The sequence below is a fragment of the Zalophus californianus genome, chromosome 8 (assembly GCF_009762305.2).
Source record: "Zalophus californianus isolate mZalCal1 chromosome 8, mZalCal1.pri.v2, whole genome shotgun sequence".
NCBI classification, from domain to species: domain Eukaryota; kingdom Metazoa; phylum Chordata; class Mammalia; order Carnivora; family Otariidae; genus Zalophus; species Zalophus californianus.
The window spans coordinates 136,495,778-136,513,945 of NC_045602.1; the positions used below are offsets into that span (position 1 = coordinate 136,495,778).

General features: G+C 51.5%; 1 protein-coding gene across 6 annotated transcripts in view; it reads left to right on the forward strand.

Moving 5' to 3' along the window:
- The first annotated feature begins 236 nt into the window (after positions 1-236).
- The window catches only part of ZNF831 (zinc finger protein 831), a 107,278-nt gene continuing 89,346 nt past the window's right edge, over positions 237-18,168 (forward strand). For 5 of the 6 annotated variants that reach the window (XR_003524905.2, XR_003524906.2, XM_027624072.2 and 2 more), the window contains exons 1-2: positions 237-535; positions 1,156-1,298. The gene's annotated coding sequence lies outside the window, so the exon portion shown is untranslated. Of the gene's footprint in view, positions 536-1,155; positions 1,299-16,092; positions 16,446-18,168 lie in introns of those variants that run through there. The other variant, XM_027624073.2, reaches the window with a different exon arrangement.

Genomic DNA, 18,168 nt, shown 5'->3' on the forward strand with positions numbered 1-18,168 from the left:
CCACTCACCGCGTGGGGCAGTCGTGTGAGTGCCTGGCTGCTGCGTCCTCACCGCCACGGCCGCCCTCAGCACCTCGCTCCGCCAACTTCCTCCTGTGCTCGACTACAGTAGCCAACTCCCGGCAAGTTTCCTTGGCGGGACGGGGTGGACACGAGTGCGTGCGCGCGGCGTGCGTGCGCGGCGTGCGTGCGCACCTGCGTGGCCTGCGTGCGCCTGCGTGGTGTGATGGATGGCGACGCTGTTCAGGCCCACGGCGCTCTGTGGACTGAGGTCTTGCGTGCTGTGGAAATGCTGGGTTAAATGAGAGAAACGGGATTCTTAATCGCAGGACTTCTCAGAGCCTTTACCCGCTAACGTGCTCTCTGCGAGTCTCTGAGAGCGATACTGGATACAACGGTTACCAGAGTAACTTGACCGTGGGACCGTCTTTCTTTTCAGCGACTCTCTCGTGTCGCCGTCCACAGGATCTTCCGTGAGGAGAGGGTCAGCCAGCTGGGAGAGTGCGTCTCGTCCCCCTGCGTCGGCCAGTTCCCAGGTAGCTTTGAGACTAGGAGGGTTGGGAGGTGGCCAGATATGGAAGCCCCCAACCCCGTGGGTTTGATGGCTCCCGGGGGCTGGATTCCGAGCGAGACCCTGGAGAAGAGAGTCTTCCTCGCGTGTCTGGGCGTCTCTAGAGCTGTGGGGTCTCAGTGGTCAGACGCACCCGTGCATGTGGGTGGCCACGGGAGTGGGTGGTGTGGCTGCGAGAGACGGGGCCAGGGGAGCCCAGCGTGTGCCCACCTTCGTCCGCCTCCTCCAGCACCCGAGAGGAGAGGTGAGGGGGGACAGAACACAGGAAGAGAAGGGAAAACAGAAGTTTCCATTTGTACCGGATGGTTTTGTTTTTTTATCTGTTTGCAAATGTTCAGTGTAATGGTTTGAAACCCAGCCGTGTAGCTGCCGCCGCCCACACACAGAGCTGCAGTGGCACTGAGCTTCAGCAGGCAAACCATCTCACCAGCGTCGGCCATTAAACCCGAACCCACGCCAGGGCAGGCTGCACACCTACCCGCCCCCCCCCCGTGTCCCTCTGCCACCCCACACCGCCCCGGCACCCCCGACACCCACCACCCTCCACACACACAAATTTTTTTTTTTTTTTTTTTAAATTTCCAGCACTCGGTTTTCTCTAGAGAAGGCATAAAGAGAAGCAAAGGCAGAGATGGGACGAGCAGGGAGAATACTCCTGCCTCATCGGAGCCACCGGTTTTCGGGAGAGCGCGGCAGCCCCCACCTGCCTGTGGACTGAGCACATGAAGGTGAGAGAGGTCTTTGTGATTTCTTTATGCACCTGGAGGTCTGGGATGCAAGGCCAGATGAAGGGACCTTAATCATTGAGCCTTGTGTGTTGCCTCCCGAGTGATTATATCAGGCAAGCATGATGGATGCTTCCTTCCAAGCACACGTAGTTATCTCTGACACAAGCCCCCACTCAGGTCCCTGTGAGAGCTTTTGAATCAGGGGGCTTCTGATCGCCCCTCCTCCACCTTCCAGCATAGCCTCCTAAGCCTGAGATGTGGAATAAGGTCTGATCCTGCCTTTGGCTTGACCTGTTGATTTCCACCCAAGGCTGCTGACCCTTCCTCCCTGAAGTGAGCACTGACCCATTCTTTTCGGGCTGTATGGAATGGGGCTCCATCCAAGGGGCTTTGGGAAACCTGTTTCCCCGGTGGCCCCAAGCCCAGTCATCAGAAGCAATCAGACCCAGCTGTCCAGCTAATCTGTATGAAATAGGCTTCCTTCCCAGTAGAAATCAACAAAGTTTAAAATAGAAGGGACCGTAATCGGAAACAAAGCTATAGAGTTCTGTGTGCGATGCAACAGGCAGAAACATCCGCATGGAAAATATTAAGTACAAATTACATAGCTCCCAACCATGTGAGCCAGGAAAAGAAATGATTTCCTTGCTTATTAAGCATGTTTGTGGGTCGGAGGGTAGCCAAGTGGGGACATCTCTTCTGGAAGGTTTAAACCTCTCAACAAGAAGGAGAGACATAAAAGAAGAACAACAAAGATGGAGGGAGAGAAAAGAGGCCATAATCTAATGTACATACAGAAGAGAAACAGATACAAAACCTCCGAATTCTGTGCAGTCAGGGGATGAATCAGTTGGAATAGGTCTATTTTTAGTTTCCAAGATCTGCTGTTACATTTTGCCTGGCATTAATTAGTGTCACAGGCATGTTTCATCCACTGGTTTGGAAGGGCCTTAGCATGTCATTCAAACTGGGAGGGGCCGACCCTCATGTAGAGCCGCTCTCTGGTCCTATGAGTCTGTCTCTGACACACACGTGTCCAGAATGTTCTGCTCTCTGACCTTGCCCTCTCTGGGTGTATCCGTTAATCTCCTGGCTCCAGGCTTTGGATGTCTGGCCACTGGCCAAGGGAGAATTGTGATTGCTATGCTTTGTTTTTCAAAAAGGAAAGGCTGCACAAGCTGAAATTGGGAAAAAAAAAAAAAGATGTTGGATCATGGCTTGGATAAACAAAAATGGCTTTGGGGGCAACTCTACCACCACAAAGAAGAAGAGCGAGGCCCCCCTGATCTCCAAACGAGACTGATTTTGACAAAGTAGATTTCATAACCGAGGAACATCTTCCTATGTAGTTTAGACAAAGTGTAATATTTTAGCAGGAACTAATTATGGGGCTAGGTTGATCGCATGTTGGCTGAAACAGTGCGTGAGGCTCATTACCCTGAAAAAGCCTGTTCATGTTTCAGAGCTGAGGCTGTAAATCTGAAGAGCAGTTTAAATGTAGGAGTTACCATGAGCGTGGCACCTAGCTTTCCGAGGTGATAGAAGGATAGCTGCCAGCTTGAGCAAGAGGCAGGAAGGAGAAGTGGAAGGCCAAAAGGTAGTCGAGCTGTTGGGACAACTGTTTCTGTACATTTGCAACAATTATTAGGTCAGTAAGAAAGCGTGAATACGTCTTGGCCCCTAATGAGAAGAGACATGCCTTCTACTCTCGTGCATTATTCAGAATATTCTCTTGCTGTCCTGGAGTCAGATTGAGTCACTGCTAATTGTTCAGTGCCGTTTGTCAAGGCCTATGTATAGTCTTCCTTTAGTTTACAAATCACTTCTGGCTGGCCCTTCCAAGACAGGAGCATGGACAATCACTTCAGAGTAGTCTGGGAGAGTTCCCAGGGCACATGGCTGGCCTCTCTGTTGAGTGGGGAAACAGAATGTAGATGAGCATTGGCCAAATCTGTTTTCAGTCCTGAAGAAGCAGTGCCACCACTGAGTTTCAGAACTTCTTGAGAAAAAGGGTCAGAGGGTATGAGTAAGCAGGGCACTGACCTTGGGTGTCATGCCGTGAGGCCCTACCCATTCCATCCACCCAGAGAGCTGATTCAAGGGTCCTGAGCCTGCCAGTCTCAGTTATGTGTGTCTGCCCTCTTGACCACACCATGCTCCTTGAACACTTCTGACCACGTCCTTCACCCAGGCACCTTTGGCCTGTCACCTTCAGCAGGCACAGTTGGATTGTCTTGGGCTGGGAACACCTGCCTTCAGCCGTGGCGAGAGGTCATGAAGGGGGAGCCAGTGAATGGTCTCTCTACTGGTAATAAGGATCTCTGGCCCCTTTTAGGCCAGCCATGTCTGTGGCCGCAGATGTACAAGATTAGTGCCCGTCTTAGCATGTCGGACAAGGCAGGTGGCTTTCAGACTTTTGCCCTGTTTGAGACCTGACCAGAGGCTGCCATGAGAAAATCAAACGAAATCTTCCTCTTGTGCCTAAAGCCTATAGAGTTCTTTGATTCCTTCATGATTCCTTTATGCACAGGGAGGTCTCACATACACGATCAGATGAAGAGATCTTAATCGTTGAGTCCTGTCTCAGCGGTAATCAGAGTCCCAGTTAGAGAAGGGCCTACTCTTGCCTGGTGCTGTGCCAGGGAAAGGCTTTACCTGCATTTCTTTATTCAGTCCTTGCAGTGGCCCTGTGCCTGTGAGGTTGGCATGCTCTCCATCCCTGCTTGAAGAAGGAGGAAGCCGAAAGTTTTACATTTTATTTTTAGCGTTTTATCTAAAAATACGAAAAATTTGCATGGCACTCCATAGTATATCAATTGATCTTACTATAAAATAACACTTTCCTCTAAAAAAAAAAAGTTTTGAAAGAAAATCGCCAGCCCCAGAGGCAGCACATGCTTACTGGTAGTGTCACTAGGTGGTACTTCTGTGGCGCTCTGCCCGTTCTAGAAAAACAGATGCCCCTGCTGGAAAAGCTCGAGCTTAGCCCATTGGAGGGTCAGACTGTGATGCCCTGAGGACAGAGCAGATGCTCTCCATGCACATTTCATGCCCGAGTCTTCTGCATTTGATGACAACTCCCAGTGAAAGGTGGGACTCCCTGAGCCCTGTCCCTTCCTGCTAAGGCCAACCCCCGAGCAGAAATTAGGAATCGGACACGTGATCACCTCTGTGCTCTGCAAAGGGTCCCAGTCCACTGGTGTGTAATGAGGAAGCTGGGCAAAGGGCTAGGGGGAGAAGGCTTTTGTCCCATGGCGGGTGGGGGCTCTCCAGGGAGCCCCCAGAGCCAGAGCCTCCCTCCCAAGCAGCCCCTGCCCATAGGCCCTCCCTCTTCCTCTGCGACCTGCCATGGGCCTCATATCCTGAGAGGAGCCCTAGAAACGGGCCCTGTTGATGCAAACACACGTACCCTTCGCCACAGGAAACGTGGCCTCACGTTCACAGTGATAACCACCGGGCTCCTCACAGAGACCAAAGAGGAACAGATTTTAGATTTTTAACTAAATTAGGAAACACATGTCCCTCCCCTCCCTCTTTACCCTCTCCCCTCAGCAGTTCTCAGTTCACTTCCCATGTAACCTCTGCTCTCCCCGTCCGACATCGGAAGCTGGACTTAGGAAACAAAGTCCGTGTTCTTTGCGTATAAGTGAAAGCGGTGAGAAAACAGACTATTAGTAACAAGGAAAGGCAGTGAGCCTTGAGTCCCAGGTAGCGTTGTCAGATAAAATACAGGACCCCCAGTTAAAATGAAAATTCCAGGAATGCAACAGATACGTTTTTGGTATGTGTCCCAAATTTGCACAGGACGTGCTTTATACTAACAGTCAGATTTAACTAGGTATCCTTCATTTTTATGTATTTGCTACAATCAGTAACCATAGCACAGGGAACCCACCCTTCGAGGCTCAGAAACTGCATCTGGGCAGAGTGTTGGGCCAACTTACGCACCCAGACTTGCTTTCTGGCCCTCAAGACCAGTAAGGCAGCCTGCTGCGCTCTGGCAGGTGCTTGGCTGCAGGCACAGCCCAACATTTTCTGTGCAGGAAGATCTCCTTGGGTCTGCCCGGTGGAGGTGTAGGCTGTTATTTGTCGTTCAGGGGAGAAACTGAGGCCCGGGGTGGCTGCCGTGACTTGCCCGGCACTCACAGTCAGCTCTTGGCCTGTCTCACTGTATAGTACTTTCTGGCAGTGGGTGGTTAGCAGCACGAATGCTGAGAAAAACCGGGCTTCAGAGGAGCAGTAATAACAGGTTAGCTTGGAAGTGCTCTGTGCAGAGATGGGAAGGCTGTGTCAACACATGCAAATTATATGCAAATACACTTGGCCCCCTCACAGGCTCACCTACCTGATGGGACCCCCGTGAGCACAGCCCCTGCTGCCCTGGCTTTCCGGTAGGGTAGGTGTACCCGGCTGAGCCCTGCTGGGTCCCCGGCAAGGTCCACATTCCCGGGTGCACGTGGGCTGGAGCAGGAGGCGTGTGTGTGCGTGAGTGAGTGCACACACGTGCTCTCTCGGCACAGCTGAGGATGCGAGGGGGCTGGCGTGGAGGTGGACGCGTGAGGCTGGGGGAGCATGTTGACATGTGCGTGACTTGCCACCTCGAGCTGTGCACGCCCGGCAAGCCGCATGGCTCCTGTCTCCTGGGATGACCTCTCCTGAGGCAGGAGTCAGCTCCTTTCCCTGGGCGTCCTCCTGCTGAGATGGCCAGCCCCGGAGATGACTGATGAGAACAGTCTTAACAGCGATGTTACTGTTGATGTTTGCTGAGGGTTGGAGGTCTACCTGTCCTCTGGTGAGCACCTTGTACCTCGTTTTCCCGAAGTGCCTGTGTGGTGATTGTCCCTGCTTGACAGACAGATGGATACACAGAGGCTTTGGGAGGTAAAATAAATTGCCCCCGACCAGCGAGACACCCAGCCGAGCTCACCCCCAGGTGCCACCAGCTCCCTCACTCTGCTGCCCGGCGGGTGAATCACTGCCCGCTGAATACAAGACAGAATCCACACCTCGATCCTGGGCATGGGCTCTTTGAAGAGGGAGCACTGTCTTGAAAAGTTCTTGATGGAGATTTGCACCAGTAGAACTGAGATGGTTTGGGATTGGTGCTGTCAGTGTCAGTAGGGCTGGCCTCGGACGTTGGTGCTAGCTGAAACCCTCATGCTGGGAGACGTTCTCCAAGACGGGCTCTGAGCACAGGGGACATTGATCAGGAGTGGGTTGCCTCTTGCCCGTCTCTTGTTGAGCGAGGGCATTCAGGCTGAGCGAGGGAGCTTGTTTTCAGGGCTACGCATGCTGGTGGGGCTGGTAGCCTGAGTCTAAAGGGTGTCTCTGCTGACGCCTGGCTGAGTGTTTCGGTAAAGCTGCCTCACCTGTGTGAGCATCCTTTTCCTCTTCTGTGAAATCGTGTGCATGATGGCTGCCTACCTCACGCCACAGATCGGAGGCGTGGCTGGCCTATCATCCAATAAGTTTCTTCTGTTATGAGTCATTGCCAGTGCTACCCCAGGTGCCACAAGGGGCACAGCAATATGAAATGTGTGGCTCTCACCTTTGAAGGTCCTAGAACTCAGGAAACCAAGCTAAATTCACTACAGTGGGAGGTGGGTAAAGATATACCCCAAAGTGCCGCAGAAAATGTGCTGCTGAGGGGACTGCTTCCAGCTGGGGGGACCCCAAGGCCATTGTTGGGGAGGCAGCATTTGGATCTGTCTTGATGAACAGTAAGCTGTGGGAGGTCCAGGCTGAGGGAGTAGCATAAGCAGGAGTGCGGGGGTTGGGGGGATGGTCTGAGCTGTCCAGTTTGGGTGGACGATTCGTCCACTTACTCACTCATGCAGGGCAACGGAGTTGGTTGTCACTTGGAGCTGGTGACAAAGCAGAAGGGTCCCTGGCCTGTGGGGTTTGTGTCATTTAGCAAGTCCTGACACATGTAACGTTTCGTGAGAACTGTGGTAAGTGTGGGGGTCTGGCTTGGTCAGGGAGTGGGCATCGCAGCAGGCTCCCCCTCAGGAGCTGGGAACTGGCTGAGAGCTGAAGGGTTAGTGGGGGCAGTGACATAGGCTGGAGCATGAGGAGCTACATGGCCAGTGTGGCTGGGATGCAGAAATACGATGAGAGGTTTGGGGAGGAACTAGGGAGGTGGCAGAGGCTGGTGCTCGTGGATAATGCAGACAGAGCAGATCGCTGAGCTCCAAGAGCGATGGGCACCAAGGGGTTGTCACCAGCATGAGGTGGTGGACGTAATTGTGTTTTTGGGAACCGTCCCTCTGGCTGTGGTGTGGGGAGTGGATCTGTGAGGGGCCAGGATGAAGGTAGGGAATAGCTTTCACCGATTGTGGCCAGACAGTCTGACCAAAATCCTGCTTGGCCACCAGTGTCATCCCCAACCTGCTGAGTGGCTCACAGCTTAGCACCTGGAGCAGCGTGTCATGCAGATCCTGTTCCTGAGTTCACCCCTCCCTTGGTCTCCCCACCACCTTCCCTAGGAGAACACGTGCTTTGGCTGCTAGCCCCCACACTCCGAGTTCTTCCCCTCTGAGCCAAATTCTGTGCAACTGGACCCAAGGAGAACAGGAAGGAGTCTACAAGATATTAAGCATGCTCCAGACCCATTGGCTGACTTTGGAGGAGGTCAGGGCTGATTTCTGTTTGGCTCTCTTCACTAGGCCAGGCACATCTGCACGGGCTGGACTTCCTGGGGAGCAGAAGGCTTGGCAGAAGGAGCAGATTGCTTCACTGAGAGGGGCCCACAAGGTGAAGAGCTTAATTGTGCTGGACGCTACCCAGACAGCTTGGGTCTCCCAGTTGCCAAGACCTGATTGGGAGGCTGGATGGACATGTTTGATGGTCCCGAGGGTCCACCAGCGCACCCTGTGAAGGGCAGGTCAAAGGTGGGGTGTCCCTGCTGAGGGACAGGGACTCTGTGGGAAGATGCCTGGGCCAGCACAGCCTCAGAGAGGGACGTCCTGCCCTGCCGCTTCGTGCTGCAGCGAACTCCTTTGAAAAAGCCCCGGGCAGCATTGGCTTTCCCCTGTTCTCAGCAGTTGCTCACCAAGCAGCTACTTGGGGCTAGGCTAAGAAAGTTAAACTTTTGTCAAGGAGTGCCTCGTTTAGTGAGAGAAAGTGATGTGTAAACTGATCAGTACGGCACACGGCGCTGAGTGCGTGAGGAAGGATATGCCTGCTGCCATGGGACCCTGGAAGTGGGGGAGGTCCCCTCAGCCAAAGCCAGTTGGGTCATGCCTGAGAGAGGAAGGAACATTTAAACAGCCCGGGCCCATTCTTCCCACGCAGGGACAGGGAAACATGCATCCAGAGTGGGGACTTCTCCAAAGATGCACACGCGCATAGTCACACCTGTTGGTAAATCCCACAGGAGGCTTGGCTAACCCCTTTAGAATGGGCACCTATGTGGTCTCAGAGCAGCTTTATGAGCACCAGATCCAGGGCAGAAAACAATAAGCGATTTGATAATGCATGCTTTTTTGCTTGGATTTTTTCAGCCCTGGGAGGTAGAAGCATGATCCACAGCAGCCCTTGCAAATTTGTTCTTTCTCCTTACATTCACTTTCTCTCATGTAGACTCTGAAAAGTTCCTTCTTTTGTTCTGACCCTGTTGTTTCTCTCAATTGCTCTCCTCACCTCCACACATTGTCTGATGCTTCTTAGAATAACATTTCTCCTGTGGCCTAAAAAGCTCTGCACCATCTTTCGTCTGCCTGCCCTCTGTCCTGTCTTCCAGCTCTCTCCTCTTTGCTTTTACCCAGAATGCCCTTAGCCTTCTGCTCGTCTTAACCTGCCACAGGAGTGCTTGCCTCAGGGCATTTGCACATAGTGCCCTCATGTTTCCTCATGGGTGAATCTTTTTTCTATTTCAGGTCTCTTCCCAGGCATGCTCCTTCTTCCCTTTCCCTCATCCCTCATCAAACCACTCCAGTTTTCTGCCTTCATCACACTCATTTCTGTCTGAGATTACTCCACTCATTGATGTGTTTTTGTAGTTATGATGATGTCTCTCACTAGAATGTCAGCCTCATGAAGGCAAGGACTTTATCTGTCTTACTCTCCCCTGATCCTTTGACCTAGAGTTTGGAAACTGGTTGGTACTCAAGCAGTATTTGGTGAATATATACCTGTTGAATGCAAAGTCCCAGACACCTGGGAGGGGTAATGTCTTCTTTCTTTCATTGCTTTTTTGGGTGTTAGTATCTACCTATTTGGACTTTGCCCTTATCTTCTCCCCAGTTATTGTGATCCTCTCAAGGCAGTGGGAAGTGAAAGGACAGATTGGACAAAGCCAGAACAGGCAGGTCAGGAAAACAAACAAGGCTGGGCACACGTACCTGGACATGTGTCTGCATCTGCACATATGTGCAGGTAACACCACGACAAAAATAGTGGCAGCCAGAGTTTGGTGTTGCAGGGAATGGCGTGGGCTCTGGTGAGAGGTGGGTTCTGGTCCCCCTTCTGTGACCTTTACAATGAGGACGTGGTCGATTGGTTTTAGTACAGATTTCATGGTAGATGGTTTTGTAGAGGTCCAGATAAAGAGGCTTCTGATGCGTAGCTCTGTGGGGAAGAGTGCCATGACCAAGTAGCCATGGGTGCCAGGAGGGGAGGGGACTGGTGCACCTGCACTTGGACATTGCTGGGTTACATGATCCTTGAAGTAGCTTTATCTCTCAATTCCGGGAGCCCTCATCCACTGGGCATGCTAAGCGGTGGGCTGGGGACACTGAGTGAGGGGGCGAATTCTCTCACATTGGGAGACTTCATCTTCAGAGCCTGGTCTTGAGAGATGTGCTAAAAAAGCTCTCCTGGGGGTAGGAAATGATGGGCAGTCCGAGGAAGGTGTGGATGAGGTGTATGTTTTCCCTGGTGCTCAGCCAAAGCTCCTGAAATTGCCAGCACTTAAATGCAAGTCCTCCTGCTGGGAGCTGGAGGTCTTTGTGCTGCTGGAAGCATGACATTGAGGTCACGCCACCCCTTCCCTCTGGATGTGGATGGGACTCTGGACTCTGGCTTTGGAGGGAAATTGGGTGGCTTACAACTCGAGCTCTACTTCCTTCCAAAAAGGCTTCGGGGGAACTTACAGTAAAAACACACCCAGAGGATAGGACAGTCAGAAATAGATCAGAGGCCACCAAGAGGAAGAGAAAACCAAATCTCCAGGAAGGTCCAGGATCTCTCAGGCCAGGCCTTGGATTCGAGGAACAATCATCATTTGGTCTCATAAGGATGAAAGGATTCTCGGCTTGGAAAGGCAGCTGGCAGAGGCTAATATACAAATCTGTGTTTTAATCTGTTTATCGAAATGTTTAAACATTGTTTTTGTAAATACATCCAAAAGACACTGATTAGCCAGTTTTCCAAGTGGTGGGGTGTGGTGGGGTCTTAACCCTGCCATTTTGTTCCCCATCTGGACCAGTGAACTCTTCCCTTTAAAAAAATAAAAACGAAAAAAAAGGCCTTACGTAAGAAACTTTTGGAAGTGTTGGGGGGTGGGGGGAGAAACCAGTTTTTCTTGTTACAGTTGAAATGTATGGCTTTTTCTTTCTGCTCTAAAATATTAATCTACAGAAACAGTGGGTGACGCCAGCAAAATCCCTTCAGGTGCTGGAAGTGATTTCATTTTTACACTGTGATTAAAAGTCTGATAGCCAAGTGCTCAAGAGCCACATCACGTCTTCCTCCACAGGGATACAATTTGTAGGGAAACAAAACGCCCTGCCTAACCCTTGCTTTTCGGCTGTCACTCAGGCAGCCAGGGGCGATGGTTTGGGGAAATGAACGGCAGCTGGCAATTACGGCAGGAGAACATTGGGGGTAATGGGCCCCGGGAGGCTTTGTACCTTTCCCCCGACGCCGCAATCACAGCCGGTGCGAGGCGGGAGACAGCTTGATGGAGCCATCTCTGTCGGCCCGATGGGAGCTGTTCCGGAAAGGGTCAGGAAAGGGGGAGCTCTGCTGCCCAGGGAGAGGGGAGCAGGGCCGTTTGGGGGAAGCTGTCCTGTGAGTCATGAGGACGTCATCTCAGTGAAGTTCTGCCTGGTATCTTTTGAGAAAGACCCTTTTAAGAAAGCATAATGCTTAGGGAGTTATTTTAATGGACATCACAAAAATAGATGAGGCCCATGTCCATTAGGAGTATTATTATTATAGTAATGATACTGTTTGCAACACATTAAGTGGTAAAAGCAAGTCAATTTGAAGAAATGTGTTGTACCTATAAATAAAGGTGCCGCACAGCTTGGTGCTGAGGCACGCTGCAGTCCAGCCCCTTCCCGTCGCAGCCCCCCTGAAGGGAAGGGCGTTGTTCCACGCCCCCCAGTAAGCAAGTCACAAAGTCCTGGCCAGGGCCGGGATGCGGCCTCCAGCCCAGCGCCCCTTCCACAGTCCCACAGCGCCTCTCTCCCCTGCGGAAGGAAGGAAGGAGGTGGGGGAGAGGGAAGCTCTCCGTGGGAATCAAGTTTCCATTTCAATTATTCAGCTGATCCTTGACCCCCATTACCATGGATAATCAAAAACTGGCTGGATGCATCATGTTTTAAATAAAAACATTGTTTAAGTGGCCCCAAGGACGTGCAGACAGATAATTGCATGGGGCACTCACGCAGTTACCCTTCGGGGGGGGGGCCCTTTTCTATCTGCACAGAAATGAGAACTGCAGCCATCAGCACGAGGTCACACATCTGTGGAGTGCTCCTTTCTGAAGGGGCTTGACAGGTGCACCTCATTTCCCAGCCTACATGGGTTGTGATTACAAACCTCTTCTGACAGTGAGGACAGTGTGTGGAGGATGCGGAGGGGAGCTGACCTCCCAGACGACCGGACTTGAATGCAAATCCGAGTGCGCGTGTCCCCAAGGTGACTCGTTGTAGAGCCCCAGAGCTGCCTGTGCCACTGTGACCCCTGCCCCCGGAGAGGCCAGCCTCAGGCTTCCCGTGTCAGGAGGGTTCCGCCTGGTTTGTACGTTTGTAAGGCTCTTGGTGCGAGGTCTGCCTTTGGCCCAGAGAGCGAGGGATTTGACAGGGCTCGTCACTCAGCAGACGCTGCCGGAGGGCTGCCTCTGTGCCCAGCACTGCGCGGGCTGTACGGCAGGGCGTGCGTGAAGGCCTGGCAGGGAGGCTGCGCTGGCGACACATGGGGCATGTGGCTGGGGAAGGGCTGCACGTACAGAGCAGGAGATGGGCCGTGCATGTCCATCTTGGGAGATTCTGCAGAGAGGAGGGGGTGGTATCTGTCTTGCTCGGCCTTGTGTGGCCTTGGTTCTTCACGTACTGTGTTCAAAAAAACAAACAAACATTCATTGATTTGGTGCATACTTTTGGGACTGTGACACTGTGCTAGGTGGGCACAGTTCTGGGTCCTTCCAGTGCTTTGAAGAGGGCCACCAGAGGTGGGGCTGGAAAGGCAGGTGGGAGGACGTGGGGAGAGGGACAGCACTTGGGGACCGGTCTGGCAGCTGCTATTGACTTGACTTGGGAGGCAGCGGGAATGACTTCTTTGTGCCCTGCTTGCAGGGGTGGTGGCCGGGCCAGCCCCCAGCCAGTGCCTCTCCCTTCCTCTTTCTGCCCCCGGACGGCACCCTCGGGGACTGGGGAAGGTCCCGAGGCCGAACCCCAGAGGCAGGGGCTCATTCTGCTCCTGGCTGCGGCTTCTCAGCAGGAAGGGGGGGGGAAGAGAGAGAGAGAGAGAGAGAGAGAGAGAGAGAGAGAGAGTGAGTGATTCTTCCGTGGCTTCTCAGCAGGAGTGTGTGTGTGTGATTCTTCCGCGGCTTCTCAGCAGGAGTGTGTGTGTGTGTGTGTGAGTGTGTGTGTGTGTGATTCAGCAGGAGTGTGTGTGTGTGAGTGAGTGTGTGATTCAGCAGGAGTGTGTGTGTGTGTGTGTGTGTGTGTGTGTGTGTGTGTGTGTGTGTGTGTGTGATTCTTCCCGGCCCGGTCTCACTGGGACCCTGGGGCGCCTGGCGTCTCCTCCTGGTTCTGCTGTCGCTGCCTGTACCTGCACAAGCTCGCTTTGTCGCAAGAACAGCCATGGGAGACTGCGGTGTTGCCAGATGAAACTAGCTCCCAGCAAGGGAGTGATAGATCTTTTCTATTTGTTTCCTTGGGGAAAAAAAGGCTGGAGAAAGGAAGTTCACCATTCTTTGGAAATTATGTTTCTTTTCTTTTTTTGGTGACTATTGCCAATGGTGAGCTCATGGGCTGTCTGTTGTACCCGCTCTGGAGAGTTATGTTCTGGCACTCAAGAACTTGGCCGGGGACTGATTATTATTACATCGAGGTATGAGTCGCGCACCATGAAATCTATCCTCTGAAGTGTACAATTGAGTGTTTTTTAACATAATCACACATTTGTGCAGTCACCACTATGATCTAGTTCCAGAACATTTTGAGCACCCCCAAATAAACCTTGTACCCATTAGCAGTCCCCCCCCCCCACTTTCCCAATCCGTGGCGGCCACAAATCCACTTTCTGTCTCTGTGGGGTTGCCTGTTCTGGACATTTCCTAGAGATGGAAGCCCGCAACATGGGGCCTTGTGTGTCTGGCTTCTCTCACTTAGCATAACGTTTTCAAGGGTCCTCCACGTGATAGCAGGTATCAGGACTTCTTTTCCTTTCTGTTGCCTAATGATGGTCCATTGTATGGATGTTTGGATGTTTATCAGTTCATTGTCAATGTATTTATTTTCAATCAACTCCAAGGTTTTTTTTTTCTTTGCTGTTACTGTTTTTTTTTTTTTTTAAAGATTTCTATTTATTTATTTGACAGAGAGAGACACAGCGAGAGAGGGAACACAAGCAGGGGGAGTGGGAGAGGGAGAAGCAGGCCTCCCGTGGAGCAGGGAGCCCGACGCGGGGCTCGATCCCAGGACCCTGGGATCACGACCTGAGCTGAAGGCAGACACTCAACGACTGAGCCACCCAGGCGCCCCTGCTGTTACTGTTTTTTAATCAATGTTTTAGCTCTTGTACAGGAAACTTCTTCACTAATTTATCTTAATGAAGTGTTTTCAGACTGTAACTTTGGAGAAAAAAGGCAAATCAAAGTCCTTTTAGGATATAGAGACAAATTTGTCCTTGAGGACCTTCTTAGCCAAGCTTCTGGACCAGGCCTCTCAGAGAGTGGGGGTGGCAGTGTCCCAGAGAGCCTCACCCCTTTCTGCTTTGGTCCCTCCTTTTCCACAGCACTCAAGCTGCCAGGGCCCTCCCCCCCACGACCGGCAAGGCCGTTGTCTTCACCATGAGAGCTTGGGTGTCTGTTGGCTCATGCCAGCTTGTGTTTCCAGTAGCCCCCGTGCCCCCCTTGTCCACGGCTGCCCATGGCCCTCTCCCTGTTGAGGCAGGGGAGCATGTAGAAGTCTGGCCTTCGTGAACTTTCCGGCCTTCCCAGCTTGCCTCTTGCTGCCACTTCTGCCATCAAACTTTTCCACATCCGGCAGTGCCCAGCTCATCTGTCATTTTCTCCAGGAAGTCTCCCGAAACTTTCTTCCTCTGGGCTCTGGCAAAGTTTTGTTTGTATGTCTGTTGTGGCCAGGGGTGTTTCTGACAGTATTTAACAACGGAAGAGGTGCAAGCACCAGCAAATCAGAATGGACGGTGTCAGAGCCAGGCAGGTATTTACTCCTGGCTTCTGGGTTCTGGGGATGTCCGGGGGGCTTGAGGAGGGGACTCTGAGGTGTGGCCATGCCACACATGCCAGCCGAGTTCCGTCTCACGCACATGGACCGGTTGCATCAAAGCTGGCTCTGCATCGGTCACTTTTCCATTTTCAATGGCATCCTCCCTGTGGCCTCTGGCACAGCCAGTGAGGTGCCTGCTCACTGATGCTGGGGGGACGGGGAGTGGAAGCCACGTGAATCTGCATCATTTGGTTCTTCCAAAGCCTAGATCACTCAGCCAGATGAAATTTGCCCCCAAACCCAACCTAGCTGAACATGAGTCTTAGATACTTGACCAGCTGGACATTACTGACGGCAAAGTGGGGCAAGGAAGCCTCCCTCTCCCAGTGAAAAACTAGCACATTCAGAGCAATGGGACACCGGTCTAAAGGAGTTGATGTGCCCCTAGTCCGCATGTCCAGAGTTGCATCTGGTCAACCCTGTTTCTCTCTTGAATGCACTTCTTTCCAGTAGCGTACCCCATTTTGCTGTCAGCCTCCACCACTTAGAACAACTGTATTTTTCCCTCTCCATTGCTGTCATGTTTGGTCCTTCCAAAGTTGTAGGGAGAGAGGGGGACTCAGGGTGCACAACTTAAGGGACACCTGAAATGCACTCGTGGGCACTTGTCGGGATAATAGTTCACTGCAATGTGTTACAAATAAAAATGAATGGAAACAGTTCCAGGTTGGACAGACTATTCAAGTTGTAAGTGGGGACAGCACCCCAGAGATCCTTGTGAGGTCTCCCACCATATCACCTGCAGTGGAAATGCTCGTTCTGGGCCCTTGGGAAGCTCCAGGTATGCATGTGAAGGCTGTGCAGACGCTCTTTCCAACCCCACAGCCAGGAAGGGACCACACTGACTCTACTTCTTACCAGCCTGCCCAGAAAAACCTCCCCTGTGGTGCAGGGGGCTGCACACCCTCATTTCCAGGGGGCAGGCTCTGTTTATGGTTGTTAGATCAATAGTCACAATTACCAGACTCGAGCTGTGGCTCTGTTTTTTCCCCTGTGTCTAGCTCTTCCTGTTTTCTAAGGGCTGCTACTGTGACATTAAGTAATGTATAGAAAATAATGTACTTCCTATTTCTGAGCCAGCCCGGGTTTCGTCTCTGCTTGAGTCTCCTCCGTGCTGCTCAGAATGGTGCTTTTCCCAGTTAGATACAGAGTTGCCTCAAAGGCCAAGCAATGAGGGAGCCATCCTCTTTTGCTTTATTTTCTAAGATGCAGGGAGCATCTCTCTGTGCTTTGAGATGCTGCCTGCCGAGTGGGGATGGTGGAAGATGCCTCAGACACCTTCTCAGCAAAGAGTCGCAAACTCCCTACGTGGAGTGGGAGGAGGGTGTGTGAGCCCCCTCTGTCCTCGGGGAGGGGGCTGCCCACAGGTCTCTTCAGGAACTATGGATATCTTCTCAGTTTCTGGCCAGGTCATTTGTGTTTGAGTTGGAGCATCATTGGCTGAAAATCATCACGCTTCATAAAGGTATGTAACATGTCCCATGAGACAAGCATATAGAAGAAGCCAGCTAAAAAAAAAAACCAAACTTTTTTTTTTACCCTGTGTTCTTAATGATATATTTATCTTCAAGCATGCAGTTAAAAAGAAATACCACGTAAAACTGGGTCTGACCCAGTTCAGTAATTCTCTTGTGTGCTTAACAGCACTGTTGCTTTTGTCAAAATATTTACTGCAATTCATAATGGCTGTCAGAAACCAGGTCCACGATCCATGTTTGACTAAACATAAAACAACCTATAGGAAATTTGTGGCATTGTAAGCAGTTTTTTCCAATGATAGACCTAATTAAAATGGAGGTGTGAACTGTTTAGAAATATTAGTTATGTTAGCCCAAGAGTTTGCAAAACTAAATGTACAGTAGATTCTAAAAAGGTATTTGATACAGATCCTATTTATGGCACTTGTACTGATCACCCAAGGGTAGCATTTTTCAATGAGATTTACAAGGGACCATGGACCCTGGGCCACGTATTTGCACACATATTTGGCTTCCCAGTGTCCAAAATAGCTGAGAGCTGCAGGGTCTGTCAGATAAGCTATGGAGCCATGCTCTGAGAGGTAACGTGCCTCTCTGTTCCCGTAGCAAATCTTTCTGTAAGAATGAAACCAGAGATGTTATCTGCCAAAATGCAGCGAGGGACAGGATGCGAGCTAGAAAAATGATAGCATTGGGTGGCTGGGAAAAGCAGAATCAACGTCAGGGCCAGTTTAAAATAATGTGCCTAATTCTACTGCCCCAGATAAGAGCAGGCATTTTGGACCACAAGGCTAATGTCAGAGCGAGTGTGGAGGTTCTGCAGCCATCTTGGGGGCTGTGGGAAGACCCTGAGAAGCCAAGGGATGAAGATGGGCTTCCTCATTTGCACTTCGGCTGAGAAGTCGGGGAAGGGGTACGGTCACGGAGGAGGAAATCCACGTGATCGGGGTCATCCAGAAGAATCCACATGATCACTTCGTGGTGACCTATGGGAAATGAGGCCACCACAAGAGGCAAACAGGTACCAGGCAGAGACTTTTCTCCTGGTAGAAATTGTAAACATGTATGCAGAGAACCAAGCTTGCAGAAGGGAGGTGGGGGACTTCTGTTTGATTAAGAGGGAAAATCCTAACGTGTAGTACCTGCTGTGCACACACCAATCACATTTACTGTGTTTCCAATTTTTTGAAAAAGTGGACGTGAGCCCCACTTCTTATATCAGGAACGCTCAGCTTGGAGAAGTTGGGTGGCTTATTCAAAGTCACAGAGTTTGTCAGTAGCAGCAGACTCAAAGGCAGGTGTTGTCTCTGGAGTCTGGGGATTCCAGCACCCACGCGGCCCTTCTGGGTGTGGTGCTGCAGTGGTGGCTGAGTGGCCCTGGGATGGCCACACTGGCGGGGAGTTTCTGCAGGGCCCGTTTGAGACATCAAGAGGTAACCTTTTCTCTGCTTTGGCTTGCAACCAAGTGAGCGCGGTCTTTGCAGACCTTCATTGCTTTAGCTGTGGTTTCATGATGACCATTCGGTATTCATAGCCATGGTGGAGCTTTTCCGTATATGGTAGTAATGTCCTATGTCCTTCGAATATAAGAGTACATAAGGACAGACCTGTACCTCTGAAACAAATAATACATTATATGTTAAAAAAGAAAAAAAAAAGAAAAAGATAGTAGGAAGGGAAAAATGAAGAGGGGGAAATCGGAGGGGGAGA